Here is a 15,436-nt window from a genome sequence, read left to right as displayed (position 1 = left end):
TTTAGTCTGCAACATGGAAGTTCATGACACTTATTCAGAGATTTATCACGAACTTACCTATATCACAAATATACCCTACCTCTCTTTACCCTACTTGAAGAGAATTGAAGGAGGACTTTTTCTTTCGCCTATGGTATTTCTAACAGCTGTAGACTGAAAATCTGAACGATGTATCTTAACTCCTGGCAAAGCGTTAGAAAAGAATGTTGGTAGCTTCGAGATATCGCTTGCCTCTACATACTGTACGAGATCTGTGTTTCCATCTTACATATCTAAATGAAAAGAAAAGTAGGGTATGAAATCGTTTAACCACGAAGATGATCGAATTGCAGCTGGTAACACAGTTAAGCCAAACATGATCCAATTATATCACGAAAATAGGTTCAGTTTTCTTACGAAGCAAACTTTTTACAACCACCCTTACCTTTTCTTCCTCCCGAAGGTATCACCACCTTGACGAAGGCAAAATATATTTTGCCGGGTGTTTATTGGAGGCTTGCGTGGTCAAATGATCCTTAGAGCTATGCCGGCGGGAGCATCTGCTCCTGGTAGGGCCACCCAAGCCGGACAGGTCTAAGGTGATGATCCAGACTAAGAGTGATACCCTGGTCCTCCAGGTTGGGGGTTGAGCGTAGGGTTAACTCCCCTACCTCGTAAAAAAAACCAACTGTTACGGATACCTTAAGAATGAATAATGCAGGACTGGAAAACTTGGTGACGAACCGGCGAGAAAAACGGCTAAAGAGAAGGAAAAATGATATTATATTAGCAACGTGGAATGTTAATAGCAGCTCTACAGGAACTAAGATGGAAAGGGCAAGGGATACAAATGTAGAGCTGCAAGGACTGTTTGGCCAGCCAGATATTGTTGCTAAAATTAAGCAGGGAATAATTAGGTGGGCCGGTCATGTTATAGGGAAACTTGATGGAAGGTGGAGGAGAGGAAGACCCAGGAAAAGGTGGATTGATGATGTTGAGGATGACCTTAGAAAGTTAGGAGTTAAACGTTGGAGAAGAAAAGCTGAGGACCGAGATGAATGGAGGCAGGTGATAAAGGAGGCCAAGGACCTACAAGGACTGTAGCGCCGACCAGTAAGTAAGTAAGTACTTACCTTTTCTTAATATCTCAATTTTTAGCAGCCAAGGCTCTGAACTAAGTTACAATCATCATTACGTTTCTGTATTTCTGAATTAATACCGTAACTTTGTCCATTTCGTATGTTTGTATTCATTGCGTTGATCCTTGCATGACTCAAATAAGTTTGTAAATTCGCGTCCTCGTCCCAAGGTAACGCAGCTCTTTTAGGCACATCAACAATGTAAATGAACTGCACGTACCATTTTATCTACATACAAGCCCTCCTGCCATTCTTAAATCTCTGGCAGCACCGGGAATCGAACCCGGGTCTCCAGAGACAGCAGCTTATCGAGCTAACCGTTACCCTACTGAGGCGGACAGATTATTAATGATGGTATGATAGTAACTTTAATGATCGTTGCTACACCATTATACAATGTATTAGATTGCTATTATTTCACAAATATTTGAAGCACACTGAACAAGATTCGTTATTTTGCTTCGTTTTATAGGCAGTATGTATACAGGAATTCTTAATGATAACAAGTTTCACAGTCCACGATGGTTCACCGTTGTTGCAAACATATATCTTTATTTAATCGATTTTCTTTTTCAGAATATCATAATCAGAAAATATCTGGGAGAGGTGCTGTTTTCGGCTCAGATATGTGTTTTAAGCCTATAAAATTCCAAACTGATTTATAAATAGCTATCTATTCGAAACACTATTCACATGACCGAAAGTTTATGTAAGTCTAACAGTCTGGGATTTCATTAAATCACATTTCATTACTATTCCGGAAATAATGTTCAGACTTTCAAAGAACCTAGTAATTACATGTCCGTTTTTAACTACATTTGCATGGCGGTGATGTTTTGTTTTGCAGCTAAATGGGTTTACGCTATAAATACTACAATTCATTGAATATTTCCATTATTCTTTTTATGAAATGATTTAAATAATTTTTAACAACATACTCCACAATCCCTATGAGGGAATTTTCTTTCTTAATCGGTACCATTCTAATTAATAGTTCTTCTCTGCCTACTGATTATTTTTAACAGCGGTGGCTGGTGGTATCTGAACTGGGTGTTGCACCGAAATATTCCATGTCACATTTTTATATTAGAAGCTTAAAGCAATTACAATAAACTATTATCATTAGTAATGAACTAGAATCCTATTAAAACAAGTATATTCCGGCAATTAAAACACAGGTCAGCCACTGTAGTGTAGCGGTTAGTGTGATTAGCTTCCACACCCCGGAGGCCGGGGTTCGATTCCCGGCTCTGTCACGAAATTTGAAAAGTGATATGAGGGCTGGAACAGGGCCCACTCAGCCTCGGGAGATACTGAGAGATACTGAGTAGAGAGGGTTCGATTCCCACCTCAGCCATCCTCGAAGTGTTTTTCCGTGGTTTCCCACTTCTCCTCCAGGCAAATGACGGGAAGGTGCCTAACTTAAGGCCACGGGCGCTTCCTTCCCTCTTCTTTATCTATCCCTTCCAATCATCCAATCCCATCACAAGGCCCCTGTTTAGCATAGCAGGTGAGGCCACCTGGACGAGGTACTGGTCCTCTTCTCCAGTTGTATTCACCGACCCAAAGTCTCACGCCCTTGAGGCGATAGAGGTGGGATCCCTCACTAAGTCCGAGGGGAAAACCAACTCTGGAGGGTAAACGGATTAAGAAAGAAAGAAATTAAACACAGGAAACAAGAGGTCAATTATACAGTATAACTACGGTTATTCCTACCTCACTTGAATTGAAAATTTTCCCTTTTTTCACTGAATTGATGCAAAGGTTTGAATTATTGCGGGTGGTCCGGTATGGCGTACCCTAGTGGCGTTGAGAAGAAATTACCGTTGCGAAAGGATTAGGCTCGTCCCTGCTGAAACCAAAGACTTTAATATTACAAATACTTATCGGTTGAAAAAATATTACTACATTGCGCCACGCTGTCCGCTTGAGAGTTGCCGTAGGAAAGCAAACCCCTTTGAGTTCGATTCGAAGCTGACAGAGTTTATTGGTCCATTACGAAGCATTAGTACACCAAACTACCATAGATGGTTGGTTTTAACATATTTTAGAATATATGTTAGGTTTATTAAACTAAAAAGTTTGAAGAAAAGACGACATATGAAGTGTAAAATCACCGAGCTCGATAGCTGCAGTCGCTTAAGTGCGGCCAGTATCCAGTATTCGGGAGATAGTAGGTTCGAACCCCACTGTCGGCAGCCCTGAAAATGGTTTTCCGTTTTTCCCATTTTCACACCAGGCAAATGCTGGGGCTGTACCTTAATTAAGGCCACGGCCGCTTCCTTCCCACTCCTAGCCCTTTCCTGTCCCATCGTCGCCGTAAGACCTATCTGTGTCGGTGCGACGTAAAACAACTAGCAAAAAAAAAGTGTAAAATCATTGGGAGTTCTGCAACACTGCAACGATACCACGCACCGTCCCTGATTTTTAATAGTTAAAATTAGGGAGAAAATAAGCTGAAAATTGTAATTGTTTGCCCCACAAACGAATATCTCTCCCTTAAGTACAATGCGAGGAGGAAAATTTAGACTATCACTCCCTTCTTTTGTTCTGTGCTTTTAAGTGATTCCCCCGAATCACAAATTCTGGAGATACTGTTTGCACATGAAACGATTAATTAACCACTGAGCAAGTGAAAGAAAACGACACTAAATTAATTACATAACGAGACGAAAAAGTGCAAATTAAAGTACATATATGAAGAGAAACAACCATTAACCTTTAGGACCTACATGATAATATTTTGTAGTCTGAACTATCTGCGACAAAGGAGAATGTAAGAGCTTTGCTCTTTACTGACTATCGCAAACAAATAAGAACAACACTTCACAGTTCTTCATTAGCTAAATGTACTGCAAAATGCAAACATTTTATCGGAACGTTGAAAAGTAAGCAATTCTTTTATGAAGCTATACAAATCTTGTCCAAGAGACGTTCGCCAGGAGAGTCCACTCGACACACTGTAGGCAGGCGAGACTAATCGATGGGAAAACAAAACAGCGACGGGAGAAGTAGTAACAGGTGGATGAGATGAACGTTTGCATATAAAATGTGTTTCTTTCCTCCACTTTTATCTTGCGACGATCTACATTTAAATACTTGTAAGCCGGTCGATTAAACCTTGAAACGTTCCTTGCAACCAGTTATGAAGAAGGAAACCAAGACTAGATTCTTCTATGCCGACATATCAACACGCCAGCTGTGCAGAGTCAAGATCCTCTTTCCTCCGTGAAGTGAAATTTTCTTAAATTCTTTTATTTAGTGTCTGGTTACGTGGCTATCTGGTTAGAGTCTTGGCCTTCGATACAGTGGGCCCTGAGTTCGATTACTGGCTGGATCGGACAATTTAGCCGCATCTGGTTTATTCTACTGACTCGGGTACCGGGGTTTGGTTTGTCTAAATACACACCTCTTCATGTATACATACAACACACTACAATACCAATCACCACAGTTAAACGCAGTTCGCCCTTATAGAACAAGGGTATCCGACCGTAAAACAGGGTCAAGTCAAAATGTACGACACCGTTCGAACCCGCGACTCCACCAGGACATGAGAAAAGCGGCAGAAGAAGATTATTTAAGGAGACTGGCGCGAAGACAAAGTATACAAATTACGAAGGAAAAGGAAGTTTTGCTATTTGTTTTACGTCGCACCGACACAGATAGGTCTTATGGCAACGATGAGACAGGAAAGGCCTAGGAATGGGAAGGAAGCGGCCGTGGCCTTAATTAAAGTACAGCCCCAGCATTTGCCTGGTGTGGAAATGGGAAACCACGGAAAACTATCTTCAGGGCTGCCGACAGTGGGGTTCGAAACCACTATCTCCCGGATGCGAGCTCACAGCTGCGTGCCCCTAACCGCACGGACAACTCGCCCGGTGGAAAAGAAAGTAACTTAGGAAGAGCCGACAAAAATATACGTTTGAAAAAAATGAAAAGGGTACAGATGTAAATAAAAGCCTCAAGGATTATACAGTACAACTGATTACGGAGAACAGCTAGTGTGTTATAAAGTTGTGCAGGGCTGAGTCCTACACCACTACAGAATACTGTGCGAGAAATATGGGTATCGCACAATCCAATCACGAGACCATGAGAAGAGATGTTGTGTAGGTAATATTTAATTTTAATGTAGGTTACAGATGGTTGGTATATCGAATTCCTTTCAACGGCTACTTCATTTCGTTGTTCGATGTGGTTCCCGAAGTGAATGCACTATAAAACCGTAATCTCTGAGAGAATTTGCTCATGATCATGTCGTATGGAATAATGGCGACGAATTCTCAGTATTCTCTTAAGACTTGCCCGGCAAAGAGCAAGAGTTTATCGTCTTCTTACTAGCTTCTACGTATATTGTCGGCACAGAATAATCCTTAGTAGTCTTATAACCAGTTGTTCGCTGAAAAGTATTCCTATTCCATGTGGTTTAGTTTCAACCTGGAATGTGTTTACTTTTTATTACCGAAGTCATTACTGTTAATTTCAAGTTCTTTTGCGTAAACTTTCCGACTCAAAAAAGATGACTGGCTCAAAATGTCCCCTAAAACAAGCATGGCCATGAGGAACGAGTATATTATGACAGACATTGCTTTGTCTGCCTCCGCAGCGTAACCGTTATAATAATAATAATAATAATAATAATAATAATAATAATAATAATAATAATAATAATAATATTCGGAGACGCTAAGGTGTCGAAATTTAGTCCCGCAGGAGTTCTATTACGTGCCAATAAATCTACCGGCACGAGGCTGACGTATTTGAGCACCTTCAAATACTACCGGATCGTACCTGCCAAATTAGGGTCAGAATGCCAGCGCCCCAACCGTCTGAGCCACTCAGCCCGGCGCGTAACGTTTAGCACTATTTGTTACCGTCCCCGGTGGAGCGGGTTCGATTTCTGGTACTGCTAGAAATGTAAGATTGACAGGAGTGTTGGTATGTGGTTAAAATGGTGCGCAACTTACTTCGATTGGAGGTATGCCTAAAATGAGCTGCACCATCTAGAGAAGAGGCCAGGAATTTACGTTTTTTAAGGTATAGGTGGAGGTTTTTTCTACACTGTGCCTAGGAAAGAGTGCGCTTCCATGCTTTTACAAAGAATTGATTATTTAGCTCATGGATCCAATGACCAATTCGGTATAAGAATATCAGGAATTTCAAACAATCAGCAGCTAGCTGTCTATCGCCACAATATTATCGCTTTTGTATTATCACTTTCGTATTGTCGCACTTTCTTTAATATATAAATTCCTCACAATAGCGCACTGAAACATCTTCAATAATACATTTGACCACAGACCGCACAATGAACAGGGCATAACTGTGTGATTCTAAAAGCCAAAACACTGGGACACTGGAGCCCGAAGATTCTTAAATGCAAAAATAAAATTATACCGTGCTGAAAATTTTTGTTTTCTGTCTATAAGTTAAATACCTATGTACTCTATTCTGTTATATTCCTTTGAAGTAGGCTACTAAATTCTTCTTTCTTTCTTTCTTAATCCGTTTACCCTCCAGGGTTGGCTTTCCCTCGGTCTCAGCGAGAGATTCCACCTCTACCGTCTTAAGGGCAATGTCCTGGAGCGCGAGACCTTGGGTCGGGGGATACACCTGAGGAGCAGGACCAATACCTCGCCCAGGCTTCCTCACCTGCTTTGCTGAAGAGAACCCTTGTCGAAAGATGGAAAGATTGGAAGGGATAGACAAGGAAGAGGGAAGGAATCGACCGTGGCCTTAAGTTAGGTACCATCCCGTCATTTGCCTGGAGGAGAAGTGGGAAACCACGGAAAACCACTTCCAGAATGGCTGAAGTGGGAATCGAGCATGCCTCTACTCACTTGACCTCTCGAGGCTGAGTGGACCCCGTTCCAGCCCTCATACCATTTTTCAAATTTCGTTGCAGAGCCGGGAATCGAACCCGAGCCTCCGGGGGTGGCAGCTAATCACACTAACCACTACACCACAGAGGCGGACTATATTATTATTAAGAAAAACATATACCGTAAATAGGCACAAAATGGCGTTCCTCGCGGCTAACCGAATTGTACAGCGCCACAGCAAGTAGAGGAGACCCGCGAAGCAATATGTAGCATGTTCTGCTACGAAGGATAGCAGAGGTATTCTTTTACCTAGGTTACCCGCATTCGTCAGCCCTCAGTCAATGTGTCTGCTTAGTTCTGTCAAGTGTGTTACTTTGTTAGTGTGTACAGAAATACTAAATTACTGCTTAATTATATACTCGGACCGTACTTCTAGTTAATTGTAATGCATGTGTAATAATTGTTCCTTTGGTGAAATTTTTATTGTATAGTAGTTTTATTACCGCTAGTAAGTTGGTAGACTGTCAACCTTTACGTCTCCATCGAAATTCGCTCAGAGAGCATCAAGATCTTTTTATAGCAATTTTTACTTGCTATTTTTATGTCTAACACCCCCCCCCCCCCGGCTTATCCATTGGACCCGGGTACAGTTTGTTGACTACGTATTTTTGTCCCCCACCCCCCACTTCTAATTCCCAATCGCCGCTACTGATTTCTGACGGTGAGATGGTGGCCCAAGAATAATGGACGAGAGGATTCGTCGTGCTGACCACGCGACACTTTTGTAATCTGCAGACCTTCGGGCTGAGCAGCGGCCGCTTCGAAGGCCATGGCCCTTCGTGACTGTTGCGACATGGGGTTGGGTTTGGTTTGGTTTGATTTTTGAAATAAAATAAGTACCTATGGGTCAAATTTCAAGAAAATTCCTAGAATAGTTGCAGTGATATAGATAATTTTCTGAAATGTACATTCGCTAGTGAATGTAACCCCTCAAGACGAAATGTACGTGTATTAGACAGACAAAATTACTCTACAATAAAATGTTCCTTTTGATCGCGGTTATACTTGCAAATTTAGACATTTTCAGCTTGTGTCAGGAAGTCTACAATTTCCATATTCAGTCCTACGCCAGCTGTCACCAGGTAAGTAGTTGCATCGTATTCCTGAACACATTCGTAGAAACTCCCTCCTGGTTTCATATTCCTCAATGGAACATCAGGTCATAACGAGAGGAATTATTATGTATGCTGTGACGACATTCTGTGCAAACTAAACTCCCGTCACGTCCGTTACCTTGAGTATATCAGAACAAGAGTAAAGTTCAAATATTTGACGAAATTATGCCCCACAACAACTAAACATTCATCTGTTTTTACAGATGTGACTAGCCATTTGCAAATGTGTACAGTACATATGTATAAAGATTATGATGAGAAGTGTTATGCATTTCAGATGTAGATTAGTTCTCAATATATTCCAAAGTATGATGTCATGTTTACATACAAGAGCCACGTCATCGTGTTTCCAAGAGTCACCAAACAGTTAGTCGTACATATTCATGAAATTCAGAGTGTACAAAAATTATTAGCTAACATTTGCATCAAATCATACGAGGAAAGCAAGAAGTGAACGACAAACCAGAAAATTATTTCAGATATATCATATTATCATCTATCGTTTGGAAACTACAGACGTGGACTGGTAATGCTGTCTCCTTGTCCCATAGAACAACTATCACCATCACTGATGACATGGATTTGTTTTACGTCACACAGACACAGATAGGTCTTATGGCGACGATGGGATAGGAAAGGCCTAGGAGTGGGAAGGAAGCGGTCGTGGCCTTAATTAAGGTACAACCCCAGCATTCGCCTGGTGTGAAAGTGGGAAACCACGGAAAACCATCTTCAGGGCTGCCGACAGTGGGGCTCGAACCCACTATCTCCCGGATGCAAGCTCACAGTTGCGCGCCCCTAACCGCACAGCTACATGGAAGTTAGGACCCTCTGAACAACAATCATCAGTGACATTCGAATTTCTGTGACGTGTCATATTTGTATCATGGTCTCATACAAACCTAAGTTAAATTTTAATAATAATAATGTTATTTGTTTTACGTCCCACTAACTACTTTTACGGTCTTCGGATACGCCGAGGTGCCGGAATTTAGTGCCGAAGGAGTTCTTTTACGTGCCAGTAAATCTACCGACACGAGGCTGTCGTATTTGAGCACCTTCAAATACCACCGGACTGAGCCAGGATCGAACCTGCCAAGTTGGGGTTAGAAGGCCAGCGCCTTAACCGTCTGAGCCACTCAGCCCAGCAAGTTAAATTTTATCCTTGGCTCTGACAATTTGAAAGTTTGACTTATGAGCGATGCTAGTAATGCCATTCCTTATGCAGCCAATCCCTGTGATGAATGGTGTGAAAACGTAACTCATAGGATCGCTTGGTGCTTGCCTTTCAGTGAGCTTGGCAAACTTAGCAACTTCTGGCTCGGTGTGGAAAGCAACGGGGAATTGCCTCACACCTCACTACCCTCGTATGCCTCTTCACCGAAGCCTCGGCCATCTATAATAGCTGATGACGGAGATGAATATTAAACATATACAAGTTAAATTAAACGCATTTATGGGTTTTGTGAACAATATGACACGGGTTTTATAGATCACTAGCTATCGTACTTTTCTTCAATAGATCGACCATGTACTACTCTTGCGATCTACCAAATGCCAAGTTCCAGTGCTGGAATGACCAGGCCGTAGATAGTAGTGCAGATAGCTCTAATGCGTGCCCTTGTTATTGAACTAGTCATGAGCTTACATACCGAATTACGAGAAATTCTCTTCAGTCGTTCGCTCATGATGTCGTCACCAACAAACATACAAATACATAAGGCAAAAACTGAATAGAAGACCTTTTTTTACAACAAATCCGAGAAAAGGACGTAGTTAGAAGTGTACGGACAAAACAATTATTTTATTTTATTTTATTTTATTTTATTTTATTTTATTTTATTTTATTTTATTTTATTTTATTTTATTTTATTTTATTTTATTTTATCCCTTTACCCTCCAGGGTTGGTATTTTCCCCTGGACTCAGCGAGAGATCCCTCCTCTACTGTTACAAGGGCAGTATCGTGTAGTATGTGATATATGGTCAGGGATGCAACTGTGGAGGACGAACAGTACCTTGTCCAGGAGGTCTCACCTGCTATGCTGAACAGGGGCATTGTGGGGGTTGGGAAGAGTGGAAGGGATAGGGAAGGAAGCGGCCCTGGCCTTAAGTTAGGTACCATAACGGCATTTGCCTGGAGAAGAAGTGAGAAACCACGGACAACCACTTCGAGTGTGACTGAGGTGGGATTCGAGCCTCCTCTACTCAACTAACCTCCCAAGGCTGAGAGTGGACCCCATTCCAATCTAGTACCACTTTTCAAATTTCATCTCAGAGCCGGGAATCGAACCCGGACCTCACTGGCTAATCACACTAACCACTACAGCACAGAGGCGGACCATCATTTTATTTATATGGATGAATACAGTTTTTAAAATCTACTAGATTTTTTCCTTTGCATTAATATTTCACAAATCATCTCTGAAAAGTTGATTCATCAATAACATTCTCTACACACGAGAGACTTCTTTCTTTACAAATCGTCCAGCGACAGACAGGACAAAATCACCTATTGAAAATGTAACTCGAGCTCATCCGCACAACGCACGGCAGCTACTGATTGCCACCGACACAGACATCTTGTTGCAAGGGACTGCATTAATGTCTTCAAACATTTTTTTTTTTTTTTTTTTTTTTACAAGTTGCTTTACGTCACACCAACACAGATAGGTCATATGGCGACGATGGGACAGCAAGGAGCTAGGAATGGGAAGGAAGCGACCATGGCCTTAATTAAGGTACAGCCGCAGCATTTGCCTGGTGTGAAAATGGGAAACCAGCCGGGCTGAGTGGCTCAGGCGGTTAAGGTGCTGGCCTTCTAACCCCAACTTGGCAGGTTCGATCCTGGCTCAGTCCGGTGGTATTTGAAGGTGCTCAAATACGACAGCCTCGTGTCGGTAGATTTACTGGTACGTAAAAGAACTCCTGCTGACTAAATTCCGGCACTTCGGCGTCTCCGAAGACCGTAACAGTAGTTAATGGAACGTAAAGCAAATAGCATTATTATTATTATTATTATTATTATTATTATTATTAAAATGGGAAACCACGGAAAACCATTTTCAGGGCTGCCGACAGTGGGGTTCGAACCCATCATCTCCCAAATACTGGACACTGGCCGCACTTAAGCGACTGCAGTTATCGAGCTCGGTCTTCAAACATTAAGGCTGGTGACTGAACATCTGAATTCTTTCCGGGACTGGGTTGGCACTAGTCTCGATTAAATCCAGTTTTACGGCTGTAATGTGGAGGGACAGATTCACTATTGCATGTTTTTTTATTTTTATTTTAAGGCTATCACCAATAACCAGCCCCGAAACTAGAAGAATTAACCAATAACGGCAATAAATCACCCAGGCCGTTCGGGAAACAAATCCAGAGCTCTGTGAACCAAAGCCTACTCTGTTAACCATTCAATCTTAGAGCCGGGCATATGGAACATTTAACACATACTTATGAAAGAACACTTAGTACTTCTCGGAAACATATTACTACAGACGCTACTAACAATTATGTAGGGATTAAAAAAATGTTTATAAACCAAAGAAAGAAAGAGTGAATGGAGAAAAGAAAATAATCCTCCAAAAATGTTGACACGTATGTAATGAAGCACAACAAAATGTCTTCAGCCTGAAACGCCCCATATCAGTTTATATTAATTAAAATAATGTAATTTATTTTGGATGGGAACCGCTTTATATTTTAGCCGCCGATCGTGACGTTGTGAGATGTGTTGGGAGTGCGAGGATATTACAGCAAATCAAAGCGTTCAGAATATGTCTTAAATAACGTGTTTATATTTTTCTTTCAGTGCTTGTTGTTATAATACCATTTGTGCTCGGTAATTTTCTCAATTAAACGTTGTCCGCAGTGTGAAGGTCGTGTAAAAAAAGGGAAGCCTTGCGCAGCACGACTAATCGTGCAGATTACAGCTGAAGTATTATAGTCTCTTTTTTTCTTTCCTAGAAAGAGAACCTCTAACCCAGTGAAGCGCGAATGTCAGCTTCAAGCATTTTTAGGACAAGGGACAGGAAGCAATGTAGTCTGGTACAAAGGACAGAGATCCACTACGGAAATTAATTAAATAAATAAATAAATAAAAATAAATAAATAAATAAATAAATAAATAAATAAATAAATAAATAAATAAATAAATAAATATTGATTGTCGCTTCGACTACTAATACTCTTATAACATCTGGTTCAGTCAGTCACCACTGATCTGCATTTAGGGCAGTCGCCCAGGTGACAGAATCCCTATCAGTTGTTTTCCTAGTCTTTTAAATAATTACAATGAATTTGGAAATTTACTGAACATCTCCCTTGGTAAATTATTTCAATACCTAACTCCTCTTCCTTCGATACTGGCTCAGTCCGGTGGTATTTGAAGGTGCTCAAATACGTCAGTCTCATGTCGGTAGATTCGCTGGCAGGTAAAAGAACACTTGCGGGACTAAATTTCGGTACCTCGGCGTCTCCGAAAACCGAAAAAGTAGTTAGTGGGACATAAAGCCAATTACATTATTATTTATTAATTCCTCTTCCTATAAACGAATATTTGCCTCAATTTTTCCTCTTGAATTCCAACTTTATCTTGTGATCTTTCCTACATTTAAAAACACCACTCAAACTTATTCGTCTACTAATGTCATTCCACGCCATCTCTTCACTGACAGCTTGAAACATTCCACTTAGTCGAGCAGCGCGTCTGCTTTCTCAAATGTCTTCCCACTCCAACGTTTGCAACATTTTCGTAACGCTACTCTTTTGTCGGAAATCACCCAGAACAAATCGAGCTGCATTTCCTTGGATTTTTTCCAGTTCTCGAATCAAGAAATCCTGGTGAGGGTCCCATACATCGGAACCATACTATAGTTGGGGTCTTACCAGAGACGTATGTGCCCTCTCCTTTACATGCCCTTGTATGCCTACTTGGAAGGGGATCAATAACATGCGAATAGCGGGCGTGAGTGCTAGTGACTACGTCATTGGTTTTTCATCAAAGCAGCCGCGCGGTTCGAATCATGGCGAATTCACGTAGGATATTTGAAGAAGTCACGTCTCTGTAATTCTTAATATACGTAAAATTGGAGGCCACGTGGCTACGATCATGATATAAACAGTCACGTAAGACTATAACTTGGGTCTCTAGCATACAAACATTTTTAATGCCAACTGACTGTACCAGTATGCGATTCCAAAACCTTGTACAAAGAAGGAGGCGATCATCTATAGTACATTACCACTTTAAATTAAGGGCTCATAATACTGGAGTGCGAAGGAAAGGAGTAAGGTTTGTTTTCAGTTCGACTATTGCAAGTTAAAATGAATTATCGCATTTTAAAGACAGTTTGTTAAGAAATTGTTAAGAAGGAAGGCTTTTTTGTAGCGAAGACACACTTAATAGAAATAAAAAGCTTTTCAGTCTAAAACTGCAAATAATGACAAACTGACGTGTTCATTTTGGACAGAATTTAAGGAGGTAATACCCGCATGGAGGTAGCGAGTCAAGTGTTCACTTGGAACTCTTAGGGATTTTAAATTTAATCTGCTCATTTTCAACTGGTAAGAATTACACATACTTTCTATGTTATTTTTGAAAATTAAATGCAATGCGATTATTTTCTTAGCCATTTCAGTTCTCAAATATGCAAACCGAAATACTTATAATTTGTTTTCAACCATGTTATATCTGTAAATCGTTCAGCTGGGCAGCAGTCATCTGGGAAGCCACAGGCATCAATGGCCTACATGTGTCATTGGTTTGTTTGTTTCTTTCTCGTACCATTATCATCATCATCATCATCATCATCATTATCGTCGTCGTCGTCAACATAAAGTAGACTGTAGTATCTAAAGAGAGTTCATTCTCTACTAGATCGAAACTTCCTTGTTTCACGGTGTCGGCTCCCTGCACAGGAATATTTCAAGTTCACTTCACTTGACTCGGCGCATATTTACAGTGGTATTGACCTTGTTGGTATTTATCATTAACGTCATATTCTTATTCGTTGTGAAAGGTGCGATTCATTCTCTCATAGTCACGGAATACTTCTTGATGCTATAAGAGAAAAATAAAAGAAACATAATGTACTCTTCTACTCGAAGGCAATACACAGACTACAGTATGTAGTGTCTGACGTACTCATGTGAATGAAGGACAACAAAACACGGAGTATTCCGCAGTAGAATTTACAGTAACCGCATCACGGACTTGGTCAGATCTTGTGAGATTACGACGTTCAGAGTGCATTGTATCTTCTGGTATAGTATAGACAAAGTTTCTTATTTTCATTTATCTATGTCAATCTTATCCTTGTCTTTGACAATACGAAAGTAGCAGCGCTAGTAATTCTGTTCCCTTCGCAGCTAGTCCCGTGGTGAATTATATTAAACCGGGCGAGCTGGCCGTGCGGTTAGGGCCACGTAGCTGTGAGCTTGCATCCGGAAGATAGTGGGTTTGAATCCCACTTTCGGCAGCCTTAAGATGGTTTTCCGTGGTGTCCCATTTTCACACCAGGCAAATGCTAGGGCTGTACCTTAATTAAGGCACAGCCGTCTCCTTCCCACTCCTAGACCTTTCCTATCCCATCGTCGCCATAAGACCTATCTGTGTCGGTGCGACGTAAAGCCAATAGTAAAAAAATATGATGTTAAGCTATCGTTCGTAGCGCCAGTTGGGATTGGTAATGCAGTGGGCTTGTTAGAATGACATGAAACAGCACCTTCTGGCTCAGAGAGGATCTGATGATGACGATGATGATGATGATGATGATGATGATGATGCTTGTTGTTTTAAGGGGCCTAACATCGAAGGTCATCGGCCCCTCCGAGTGGATCGTATCGAACACTACCTAAATTCTTATTTCGCTAGTGTGCTTCTTCAGTAGCGCCGAGTCGTTTGTTATATTTTCATATTTACAACACAATACATCCGAGGCCTCGTTATAAATGAGATCTATAGGAGTTCTCCACGATGTCCTAACTGACTGAGGCAACAACAACGAGACGTATGTGATGTGCACAGTGCCCAATCTAAGTCCAGCAAAACCAATCCCAGCTATTTGTTTACGCGACTCCTGATATCGCGATCATAGTCACGGGAACATCGGCTTTACGTGAAATCCGAAATACAAGGACGCGTCATCTAAAAAATCCTGCATATATTGTTCGGGATTAGGTTTTACGACCAGATGCCCTTCCTGACACCAACCCTATGTGGAGGAGTGTTTCTGTGGTGGTTTGTAGTGGGGTGTGTTGCGTGTGATGCACACCCAGACCTCGAGCGAGATGAATTAGCCAGATATAGCTAAAAT

This window comes from Anabrus simplex, chromosome 1 (genome assembly GCF_040414725.1).
Source record: "Anabrus simplex isolate iqAnaSimp1 chromosome 1, ASM4041472v1, whole genome shotgun sequence".
Taxonomy (NCBI): domain Eukaryota; kingdom Metazoa; phylum Arthropoda; class Insecta; order Orthoptera; family Tettigoniidae; genus Anabrus; species Anabrus simplex.
The sequence above is the reverse complement of the archived record's forward strand: the minus strand, read 5'-3'. Positions refer to the sequence as shown.